Genomic DNA, 12,167 nt, shown 5'->3' on the forward strand with positions numbered 1-12,167 from the left:
TCTTAGTGCTCCCTTCTGAACTTGGGGCCAAATCCACATTCCAACCATAGTCAAGTAGTCACATAACGCAGTCTCACACACACACACACACACACACACACACACACACACACACGAGAATTTCTAGCCACAGATTGTCCTTATGTGGAACATGGGATATCAATTAAGTAACTCATAGGTGGAAAAACCTGAAGTCCTGGCTGTTTATTTTTTATGAGCATTGAAATATTATTAAAAGTATGTTCCTTTGGACAGCAATAAGACATTGCAGTTTTTCTGTTTCTCTTCCCTATGTGCATTTTCGTTTTAAATTACATTATTCACAGCATTTCAAAGTTAAGAGAACATGGAACTCTGAAGGCTACAAAGAAAGAAATACATGTTTAAGAAGACCCTGGAGACTCACAGATGACACAGTTCATCCTTACTTAGACTCCATGTAAGCAACATTCCATATAAGTAAATTAAAAGGTTGGAGCAAGAGAGCCAAAATATCACATCTCCACCTTGCTTCATAAATTTCTACTTCTTGTTCTTCCTTTTGTTTCTTCACAGTGCTTGTTACTACCTGAAATAGTGTTGATTTCTTGGCTTATTCATTTGTTGTCTCTCTTTATGCACTGAAATGAAAACCTTGCAACTGTGGGAACTTTATCCTGTTTGTTCACCATTCAGTTTGGCTCTAGAATCAAACATGGTCCATTATATGTGCTCAGGAAATATTAGTGCAATGAATGATGGAATGAACATAAAAGAGAAAAGAGTCATATTCAAAAGAACATGGCTGATTTCATTTTATAGGGATGGAAAAGTTGCATTGTGACCGTAATCTTTCCTTATAAAATGTAATTGATAAATGAAGACTGAATCTCCCAAGAAACATGATTCTGTCTTCATTAAAAGCAAATTCATATTTATTATCTAGGAAACAATATAAAGTAGGGCAAGAAGAACTTAGCTATTAAGCCTGAGGAAGTTGTACTGTGCTAAAGAATGGAATGGTCACTGATATTCTTGAAGGCACCTCTAAAAATCAGAATCATGAGTATAGAGCTCATTGGTAATATAGAGTACATTATTATAGAAAAAACATCAGACTCAGAGCCCTATCTCAATAAATAAGTGCTCAATAAATGTTGCCAATTAGTTTTAATAAATTATAATTGCATTATTAATTATACCATGTAGGCATATGTTTGTATGCATGTATTTATATATGTACTAGGAATAATGGTTAAGAGGATCAGCCAGTTTTGGTTTCAAGTCCTAGCTCTGCCACATACCAACTAGTGACCACAGGAAGATTGTTAATCTATATGGGCCTATTGTCCTCATCTATTTCCTTGGATTGTTGTTAGTACCAGAGACAATGCATAAAGCTTTCCATGTCTGGCAAGATAGTGATGATGATAATTATAATGGCAATATTGGTTTATTTAAATTCAAGTAATATAAATGGGACAAACTAGAGTTTTACTATACTAAACAAAATTATCTTTCAAGGTAAAAATAGAATTTATAAGGAAGATTTTCCTTTTCCCTTAATATTATATTATTTCTTCCTAATCCTTTGATATTATAATTCTACAGAAGCAAATGATGTGACTCTAGGTGTTGCTCAGAATTATTGCAGCTAAAAGACAGAACAAAAAGAATATATATGCATTGTTTTATGAACAAAATATACAAATGTCTAAAAGATATTTAAAGATCAAAAATATTTTAACAGTAACTGAAAGATGGTATTTTCAAAAATATCTCAATATAAAAATGCCTTGCCTCCAGGTCTTAAAAATATATTTAGCTATTCCTCCATTTGGAGTTTGTTTTAAAGCTCAAGTACAGACTGCTGAGTTTACTAATGGTCCTTGCTTTCTCCTTGTTCTCTGAGCACTGATTTTTTTTCTCTGACTAGTGAAGTTTTGTTGTGCAAGTTTATACCTTATAAACACACATACACAGGCACATTGATTAAATTTGCATTCAGGCACTATATTATTTTAAATAGTGGCTGGCATATGTCACAATTTCACAGGTACCTTTTCTAGTAATAATAATGAAATACATGTAATAAGGCATATGTTAGTAGCCGTGTGTATGAAGTAGTCTAAATTAAAAGGAGATGCATGCAGCTGTCAGAACTTAAAATCTAAAGAACAAAACAGAAACTTAGCCTCCCAAAATGGCAAGACTTTTCTATGCCTGTCTGGATATATGATTATAAGGTGAAGAACAGAGTTTTGAAACAAGTAAATTTTCCTTTTGCTGTTCTTCACGTTTCTATATCCTTTTATACTCCTTGTCTCCAGTGCCCAAAGACTGAGCTAAGCCTCCTATTGACCAATGACCTCTCCCAATATAAATCTTCAGCAGCACTACCTTATCTGAATAGTCTTCAGACTCCAGAAGTCCATGTATACCACATATGTGCCCTGCATCCCATACTTTTACACAATTATTCCTGTCCAACTATCAATTACTTTAAGCACTATTGCTCATGTCAGAGGTTAGCAATTTATACTCTGATGGCCAAATCCAGACCATCATCTGTTTACACAAGAAGAATGTCATCGGAACATAGCCACACCCATTCAGTTATTCTGCTGTGGCTTCTTTCATGCCATAATGGCCAAGTTGAGTAGATGCCCTGGAAACCATGTAGTCCACAGAGCATAAACCATTTGCTATCTGGCCCTTTACAGAAAAAAAATTGCTGACCCCACATCATCAATGCACCTGAGCCATTCAGACTACATCCTGCAATTGTATTGTAGTTTCAGTTTCTGCCTTCCAGTCTGCCTCATGATCTGGTCCTAATTATCACAGCTTTGGAACTCTTACCCCATCTTCTCTGACTTCTTGTTTGTCCCTTGGACATATCCTCTGAGATAGCCCCTCTAAAAACCACATCAGTTCCTGTCTAACCCATTTTGGCTCCTTTCTTTGACTGCAATGTACACCCCTTAGATTTCAAATACTTCCAACCACATGGATGTCAGGCAGGCCTTACCCAGTCTGGCTTTGGCTTCTCAGTATTAACCTATGTGGCTGGTATTCCTTTTGGATTCACCTGTTCCTTCAGATAAGGCCTCTGGCCAATATAATAGATGTTAATGAATTCACTTTCTAACTTAATATATAAATGTGTAGAGAAATATTCCCCTGACTAATGTTTCCCCTCTCTCCCCCTCCACTCTTCTCTCTCTCTCTCTCTATGTGTATATAGACATACATCTCTCTCTCTCTTTTTCTCTCTCTCTCTCTCTATATATATATATATACACATACATTTTTTCTTTGAAACAGAGGCTAGTCTTTAAGCAGTTGAGTTACCTTCCCAAAGCAGAAAAATGGCAAGTTATTTCTTAGTTGTTTCTTTAGTATAATTCCTCCTGAAATAGTTTATTTAAAGAATTTCAGGGGGCTTGAGCTACAAAGGAGTTGTCTTCTTCTAAGTTTACCAGTGGCTCCCTCATTCATCATGGTGTTCAAGCTACTGCCATATTCCACAAATCATTGTATACTTATATTACAGCTAAAGAGAAACAGACTAAGGCTTGTATGTGGGAACCTGCTATTCATGGAGTCACTCATTTTGGTTAGGTTTAAGGTTTGTTTCCTGATTAAAAACATATTTTTTAGGTAAACTCATCTTAGTTTACTATATACATTATTGCCTGCAGTAAAAGACAATATGCTTGAATTTCACAAGTCTCTGTGAGCTATAATCTGTGTCTCCCATTCTTGCATTGCTTGGTAGGGGTTCCAAACTCAGCCCAAGTTTCTTATAGAAGGACAAATTTTAGAAGTGAAAAAGCCCAGGAGTTTTACTTAGGCTAATAAATGATTATCGTGCTCTACAAATACAACCCTGATTAATGAATTTTCTAATCGCCATTCCCTGATCCCTCTTTTTAGACATGACATTTACACCCAGATAACAACTTACTTAAAAGTTTTACCAAAACTTAGAGGAACAACAGATAGGGCAGGAAAGGACTTTCATTTTGGTATTTATCTTTTTTGAGTGTTATTTCCAGTTTGTACAATGGCTACTCTGTTTGCCTACAGAGTCCCTACTCTAACAGTATCTCATTCATTATTTATAACACACGTTAGGATACTTTGAGTATGGAAGATGCTGCAGAAAACCAATTCTCCTCTCCTTATTTTGTTAATCCTGGATTAAAATTAATGAATTTTGTAGCAGAAAGAAAATGAAATAATGCATAAAGCTAATATGGCAAATACAATGGAATTGAGAAAATTAAATTTTAATACGTTTCACTTTGTAGCTTCTTGGTTGGGAATGATGTGATGTCTGCCTTTATTGTTTTATTTCTATACACCTTGTGGTAAAAATCATTAGAGTATATGGTCTATCTTCAACTAACCTAGCAATGGTAAACCTACCCAGAAATGAAATACGAATTTCACCAAACAATGAATCAAACTGCCTCAAATAATCATATATGCCTTTTATTTCTGTAATATCTGTGTTCTGCACTTTCCCACCTGACAACTTCGTGTTCAAGTTATTAGAATTGGTGATTTTTTTACAGCATTAGACCAATATAATAAGAAAAATCTAAGCATATAAAGTCTTGCTTAAATCAATAGAGCAAATATTGTTAAATATAAATAGTAAACATATATGGGCAAAAACCCAAATAGATATTTCACCTAGAATAATTATTTCCATAGCGCATTTTGGGAAACGTTTTTATTGCCTGTATGGTCTAAAGTAAAGTGGCTTCATCATTTTAGCCATGTTTTTTTTTTTTTTGTTTTTTTTTTGTCATCTGTAGCATGAGGGATGGATGAGAGAAGGGGGCTGCTATTAGAATATATAACACCACTGGTCACTTGTTTGGAATAATTGGACAAGGCATCTCTCTTTGGATAAATAAAATTGCTGAGAGCACAGCATGATTAAAATTGGAAGAAGACATTTCTTATTTTGGAAAGACACAGCTCCACATCAGAAGAGAAGACTTGGCCAACAGAGTGGAAATTTGACTTCATTCTCTTCTTTCTCCTTTAGCTAGACAATCTTATGCAGTGAAAAATCTGCAGAAATGTTTATGGATGTTAGCTTGGAAGAGAACTAGAGAGGTAGACAGCCTCTAATTTCTTCCATCTCACCAACCTTGTTTTTTTTCTATAACTATAATATGAAAATATAATGTTCAGAACAAGAGTGGTTATGGTAAGACCAGATGTGGAAACATGCTTACATTTCTGTGCACTGCATAATGTGCATTCACCGCGTGGAGTATGTGTGTGTACATGGTCTAAAAGACCAGACTGGAAGTTTCTAAAATTTTGAACAATAAGTTTCTAAAATTTTGAGCAATAAAAAATAAGAGATCAGCTGGAGAAAGCCAGATGGCTTCCCAGATAGGACCCTAGAATTCAACATTTGCCTTGATGAGTTCACTGTTGCCCAATAACCAGTGAACAAAAGTATCCACTCTCTTACCCAACTGACATTTATAGAACACCCCACTAAACAATAGAAGACTATACATTTTTTTTCCCATACAAACAGAACATTTACCAAGATTGATGATAGCCTGGACCATAAAATAAGTCTTAATAAGTCTTAAAACTTTCAAGTCATTCAAATTATGTTCTGTGATAGAATGGAATAACATTCAAATAAAAATATTTCTGATAAATCCCCCAAATTTTGTAAATTCAGTAACTTCTAAATAACTGTGGGCCAAAAAAGTGAAAAGGAAATTAAACATTTTTGTCTGGATGAAAATGAAAAATCAACCTAGCAACATTTGTGGAATGCCATTAAAATAATGCTTAGGGAAATTTTATATTCCTAATTTTTTCTTTTTCTTTCTTTCTTTCTTTTTCTTTTCTTGTTTTCTTCTTCTTCTTCTTTTTTTTTTTTTTTAAACAGGGTCTCTGGCTCACGCCTGTAATCTGCTGAGGCGGGCAGATCATCTGAGGTTGGGAGTTCGAGACCAGCCTGACCAACATGGAGAAACCCCGTCTCTACTAAAAACGCAAAATTAGCCAGACATGGTGGCACATGCCTGTAATCCCAACTACTCGGGAGGCTGAGGCAGGAGAATCACTTGAACCCAGGAGGTGGAGAGGTTGTGGTGAGCCGAGATCATGCCATTGCACTCCAGCCTGGGCAACAAGAGTGGAACTCTGTTTCAAAAAACAAAAAACAAAAACAGGGTCTCACTCTGTTGCCCAATCTAGAGGGCTGTGATCACAGCTCACTGCAGCCTCAAATTTCCGGATTCAAGACTCTTCCCAACTCAGCCTCTCAGGTAGCTGGAACTATAGGTGTGCCCCACCAGGAAAATAAAAACATTAATTTTAAATTTTTTGTATAGAAAGGGTCTTGCTATGTTGCCAAGGTTGGTCTCCAACTTCTGGCCTCAAGCTATCCTCCTACCTCAGCCTCTCAAAGTGCTAGTATTGCAGGAATGAGCCATCATGTCTGTTCTATACCCTAAATTCTGATAATAGAAAAGAATGTCAAATCAATGGTTTTAGCTTTTATTTAAATAAAAAAACTAGAGACAGAAGAGCAAACTACTACAAAGTATAGTGCCAGCTGGAAGTTCTGGTAAATAGGAAGTAATTTTTAAAAACAAAGGTCACATCATTTGTTGAAAAACTACAGTATATTTTGAGAATAAACTTAGTCTATATTATACACACACACGCACGCATACATAGATACATATTATGTACAAACATATGTTTGTATATAAATAAATAATTATTTTATACTTTACCTCTAAAAATGTTTGAAGATGTTATGGAAGGAATTGTTTCAGGCTAGAGAAGCTGATGCCTGTGGGCAGGTACAGACAATGGTCTTGTCTACAAGATCCTTTTGAGAAGATGGACCTCTTTAGTTGAATCATAATTCTGTAATAATTTTCATTTATTTAGCATTTTAAAGTTCTCCCTTACCTGAGAATAATACTAGTAATATGGCTTTAAAAGAGCCTAAGTTAAGCCCCCTTTTCTCCAACCCCCCCTAGTGTTTTGTGTATAAAAACTACCTGGGATATTCATTTCAAGTATTGGTCCTTCAGTCTCATTTCAGAGGATTCTAATAAGTAATAAGCAGGTCTAGGATGAAGCTCAGGAATCTGCCTTTTATAAGCCATGCCAAAATTGATGAGTTGATCCCCCACCACAATTTAAGAAATATTTGCAAAGAAACACCAACAATATGGTATAAAATACATACAGTTTCAAATCTTTAGGAAATAATTATTCCCTCAGCCATAATAGGAGGAAAATATTTAATATTTCTAAAGATGAATTTTAAATAAAAGAGAACTTATTCTGAAGGCCTTAGGTTTAGGAAACACTACTTGTGGCTAATGTTGGATCTAGAGTCTTCCCCCATAGTGGCATTCAAGACAAATTCTGCCACCAGATGGAAGACTCAACCAACAAATCAAAAGCAAGCATCCATCATGAAATCACAACACATTTGGTGGCAATTTATTATCTTTCTAAATAGCATAGCAAGAGCAGTCAAGTCAGTCAGAACTGTAATTTTAACCTCCTCATCTGAAATTCTTTCTTCCCCATACTGCTTCAATAACAACAAATGTCTCAGAAATTATTTGAATGAAGGTTAGACAGTACACATTTACTTCCCCCTCTCTTCAAAACACACCACTTTTGAGTCATTCAACTTATCTATTGTCTTTCTGGTTTTGATGTTTGTCTAAAATAATCTGGAAAAAAGAAGTCACATTGCACTGTTTGTAAAAGTGGAGTCGGTACATGTATTTTTTAAATGGAATGTGTTTGTGACAAAAACTTTCCTTTAGCACTTGATCATTTTAAGACATTTTAACTGAGCAAGAAGTAGCTCCAGTGCAATCAGCCATTTAAAGGAACACAAGAGGATTATATACTTCTGTAACAGGTTTCTACACAATACAAAATCTCCCAGGACAATTTACAACAGCCTAAAATAAATTATCCCTGAAAGAAATTATAAGCCTGGAGAGTCAGCACAGCATAGTGGTTAAGGGTGCAGATTCTATAGCTGAGCTGCTTGGATGGAATTCTTGCCCTCACTAGACTGTGACCTTGGTCAAAGTATTTAACCTCCATGTGGTGGATAGAATTAGTACCTATTTATTAGGTTGTTAGGAGGATTACATGATTAAATACATGTTAAAGGGCTTAAAACAATGGCTGGTACATAGCAAGCACAATTTTATTTCTTGGACTGTACCTACATACGGCTTCATGTTCAATGGATGAGGAAAAAATACGAGATGAAGGCTGAGGGAAAAATTATGACATGTTAAATATAACTAAATGTATTAAACATTTTGATCCACCAAACAATGATTATGTCACAGCAAATTCTAAATGGAAAAAGAGAAATGTTTCAGTATTTAGAGTGTCTAACTCCAAAAAAACTAGTATTTTGGCTAAGAGAAAATGCATGAATAATTTCAGAATAAATACAAAATTTAAATATTTAATCAGACCTTTAAAAAGTTGAAGGAAATCAAATGGGGTTTAATTAAAGACAAATGGAGTAATTTTAAGTGCCCTGCTAACAGAGCAGAGCAACTGTCTGTATCACACATTTAGTTCTATGCCTGCTGTTCTCTGGAAGACCTGCCAGTTGAAACTGAATAAAGCTCAGATCCCATCAAATAGCATATAACGGGTCCAATGTCAACGAGTACATGGCACCTTTTCCTGAGGCAACACACTGACAAGCTCCATGTCATTTAACACAGTTCATGGGAGTAGTGAAAAAAGAGGATACCTGTCAAGGAGTCATCAGACTACATGGTCAAGAGGCAAGCAAGAGTGAAGAGGGAAAGAGGTCAATGATGTTTCCCACCTTCAGCAGAATGTATTTAAAATAGCTTTGCCTATGGTTATTGCTAACGAGAGAGATCTGAGACAGGTTGAAAAAGATATGATTCTCTCCCTGTGCTTGATACAATAGCACAGATGGTTCATTTGAAGAGGTCGGGGGAAAACCCCAAAGCACACAGTTTTATCAAGTTCGATTGACTTTGTCCCTGAATCTGCAAAATTTGGTTTAAATCCTTGTGAGACCCAAGTTTCTTGTGAGATTTCTGGGCTTTCAGATTTCATTCAAGTGGAAAATAAACAGGCTGTCTCTCAGCAGCATACTGCTTTGGCTCTAGGTAAATCAGGGCCGTCTGGGGTTGAGGGTCCACGAACCGCCAATCCCAGCATCACATCTCTGCTCCAAACACCACCCTCCTACAGACAATCACTTTCTCCAGTTTTGTATGCTGTAAATTCCGAGGAAAATCTGCCTTCTCAATAATGAAAGTCTTGTTCCCTGCATTTTGCTAGAAATGCCTTTATATCTCTTGTTCTACTTTGACAATCATTAACCCTGTCCATTCCTTAAGAAGCACCTATTGTGGAGGGATGGGGAAAGGAGAAGGGCAGTCCATGGAAAAGACATAAGAAGGCCATGATTGTCACAATGAGCAAGATTTCTCCATTAAAAGGTTTAGAATAAATGATATTCAACGTGACAAATAAAACACTATCCTGAATCAATGTTCATTGTGAAGTACATAAAAGGAATACTTCTCTTTTAATAGTGATTGTAATATTATTCTTCCTTCTTTTTTCTTGTATTTTGTGATGCACTTAAGAATCCCACCACTGTGCAATGAATCACTTGGATGCAGAGGAGTAGGCGGAGGCGAAAGGAAATAGGGATGTGAAGGAATGTGGGGGAATGGTGCTTTTGGGCAAATGAGCATTCCATGTCAAGTCCATGAATAATCGTATCTCATGTCCAGTGATTTCTGTCTAACAGCCTACTTTTGGTTCCATTTCTAGTTAGGGCACACAGTAAAAAATAAAGCCTTGAATAAAATTCCATTTTCTTTTACTAAAAAACACTAATTCGGAGTCAAGAGCAGCATCTCATCATTAATGTTGTTTTTATAGAATTGTTCATACTAGCTATCTTTTAGCAGTTTAGTGAAGTAGGTTTAACTAGATTGGTGTTTGGTCCTCCCTGGCCAGAGCTTGAAAAATTAGGCTTTCTGAGATTTAGAGTTACTTGTTACTATTACTTCAAAAGTGCTTTTTTAAATAATATTAACTCTGGGTAGTGTTTATTCAGGGAGAACAAGTGATGCATCATATTTCATTTTTCTTTTTTTTTTTTTTTTTGAGATGGAGTTTCTCGCTTGTTTCCCTGGCTGGAGTGCAGTGGCACGATCTCTGCTCATTGCAACCGCTGCCTGCCAGGTTCAAGTGATTCTCCTGCCTCAGCCTCCAGAGTAGCTGGGATTACAGGCATGCGCCACCACGCCTGGCTAATTTTGTATTTTTAGTAGAGACGGCGTTTCACCATGTTGGTCAGGCTGGTCTCGAACTCCAGACATCAGGTGATCTGCCTCCCTCAGCCTGCCAAAGTGCTAGAATTACAGGCAAGAGCCACCGCGCCTGGCCCATATTTCATTTTTTCCAAGTCTTGAATTTATTTTTTGAAAAAAAATTATTATTGTGAAAACCTACGCCCAGAAACTGGGGATTAGTTAGGAAAGGGTTCTGTTCACAATTTATTGAACACATAGAGTGGTACATCATTAAAAAATGATATCTACACATTTCAACCAATTCTAAGGATGCAAAAAATTATTTTTTAACGTGTGTTTTGACAAGACTGTATCTTCTAGTACGTTGATGTAAAACACTAAAATGTCACTTCTATTATTAGTTAATGAGGTTATGGGAGGAGAACAGAGCATTAAGAGGGTCAGAGAAGTCATTAATTGTAGGTTTAAAGAATGGTGGATGGGTTAATTGAGAATCTGTGAAAGGTTTTATTTTGCTTATTTGTCTTTAGAATATTAAAAAATATTTTAGCCATTTCATTAAAAAGCCTTGGCATGGTAGGCTATCTTAGAAGTCAAAATATATATTGAATCATTTAAATATTCCTCGTTTTGAACAAATAGTATGATAGATTTTCTGAAGAAAACCAAATATTTGATGAGGCTCTTAATGGACAATGTAATTAGAGTTACTTGACACATTCTTGTATTTAAAATAGTTCATTATAAACATTTTACTCTTGTATTTTTGTAAAGACTGGCTGGAAGGAAGTCATTTTGGACCAGAGCCAACCCACAACACAATGCAGAGGTGTTGCTTTTTTTGATAAGTTAAGAATTGCCCATTACAAAGGTCAAAATGTTTTTTTTTCCTTTGCCAAAAGTCAAATGCCATTATATTTATATTGTCCCTTTAAAACCATGATTAACCATTTTTATTTGTACTGTCTTTAGCTGTTACTCAACATCTGGGTAAAATGTCAGAGTCACCTTTCATCTTTCTTAAATGCTTTTGTTCCTACTCAGCAGCTGGGGTGAGAGTCACACTAAGGAAACAACGTAGACTCCTGCCTTACTCTGTGGGCTGCTACAAAGGAAGGGGAAGCCAGGTGTGCTAAGGGCAGAAAGTCTTTGTTCTGAAGCCCTCCTTGATGCAGTTTGACCTAAACAAGTTCAATCTCACAGTGTTCTGAAACCTGATTGAATAGTAGTTACTCTTACAAATTAAGGTAAAGCAAGAATACATTTAAGACTTTAAAAAAGACTGGTGATATTAATGGCTTAGGCTTTCATTATGACTCAGCAGCATGCTGGTAGAATTTTGTTTTCAATGTCAGGAAGCAAGACCAGGATACAAGCCCTTTAGGTACAGCAATCAACAGAGACACAGAGCAAAACTGCAGTTGAGCAGTGTTTATGCTCTTGTGTCTGGGACAACTTGTTTCTCTTTGTGTGGTGTTTCTTACATGAAAACAATAGCCCTGGCATAAAAAACGATGTCTCTCAAGTGAATCATGAGTGTTCTTTTGTTTGTTTTGAGACAGATTTTCACTCTTATTGCCCAGGCTAGAGTGCAATGGTGCCATCTCAGCTCACTGCCACCTCCGCCTCCCAGGTTCAAGCAATTCTCCTGCCTCAGCCTCCCGAGTAGCCGGGATTACAGGTGTGCACCACCACGCCCAGCTAATTTTTTCTTTTATTTAGTAGAGATGGGGTTTCTCCATGTTGGTCAGGCTGGTCTCGAACTCCTGACCTCAGGTGATCCACTCTCCTTGGCCTCCTAAAGTGCTGGGATTACAG

This window comes from Nomascus leucogenys, chromosome 12 (assembly GCF_006542625.1).
Source record: "Nomascus leucogenys isolate Asia chromosome 12, Asia_NLE_v1, whole genome shotgun sequence".
NCBI classification, from domain to species: domain Eukaryota; kingdom Metazoa; phylum Chordata; class Mammalia; order Primates; family Hylobatidae; genus Nomascus; species Nomascus leucogenys.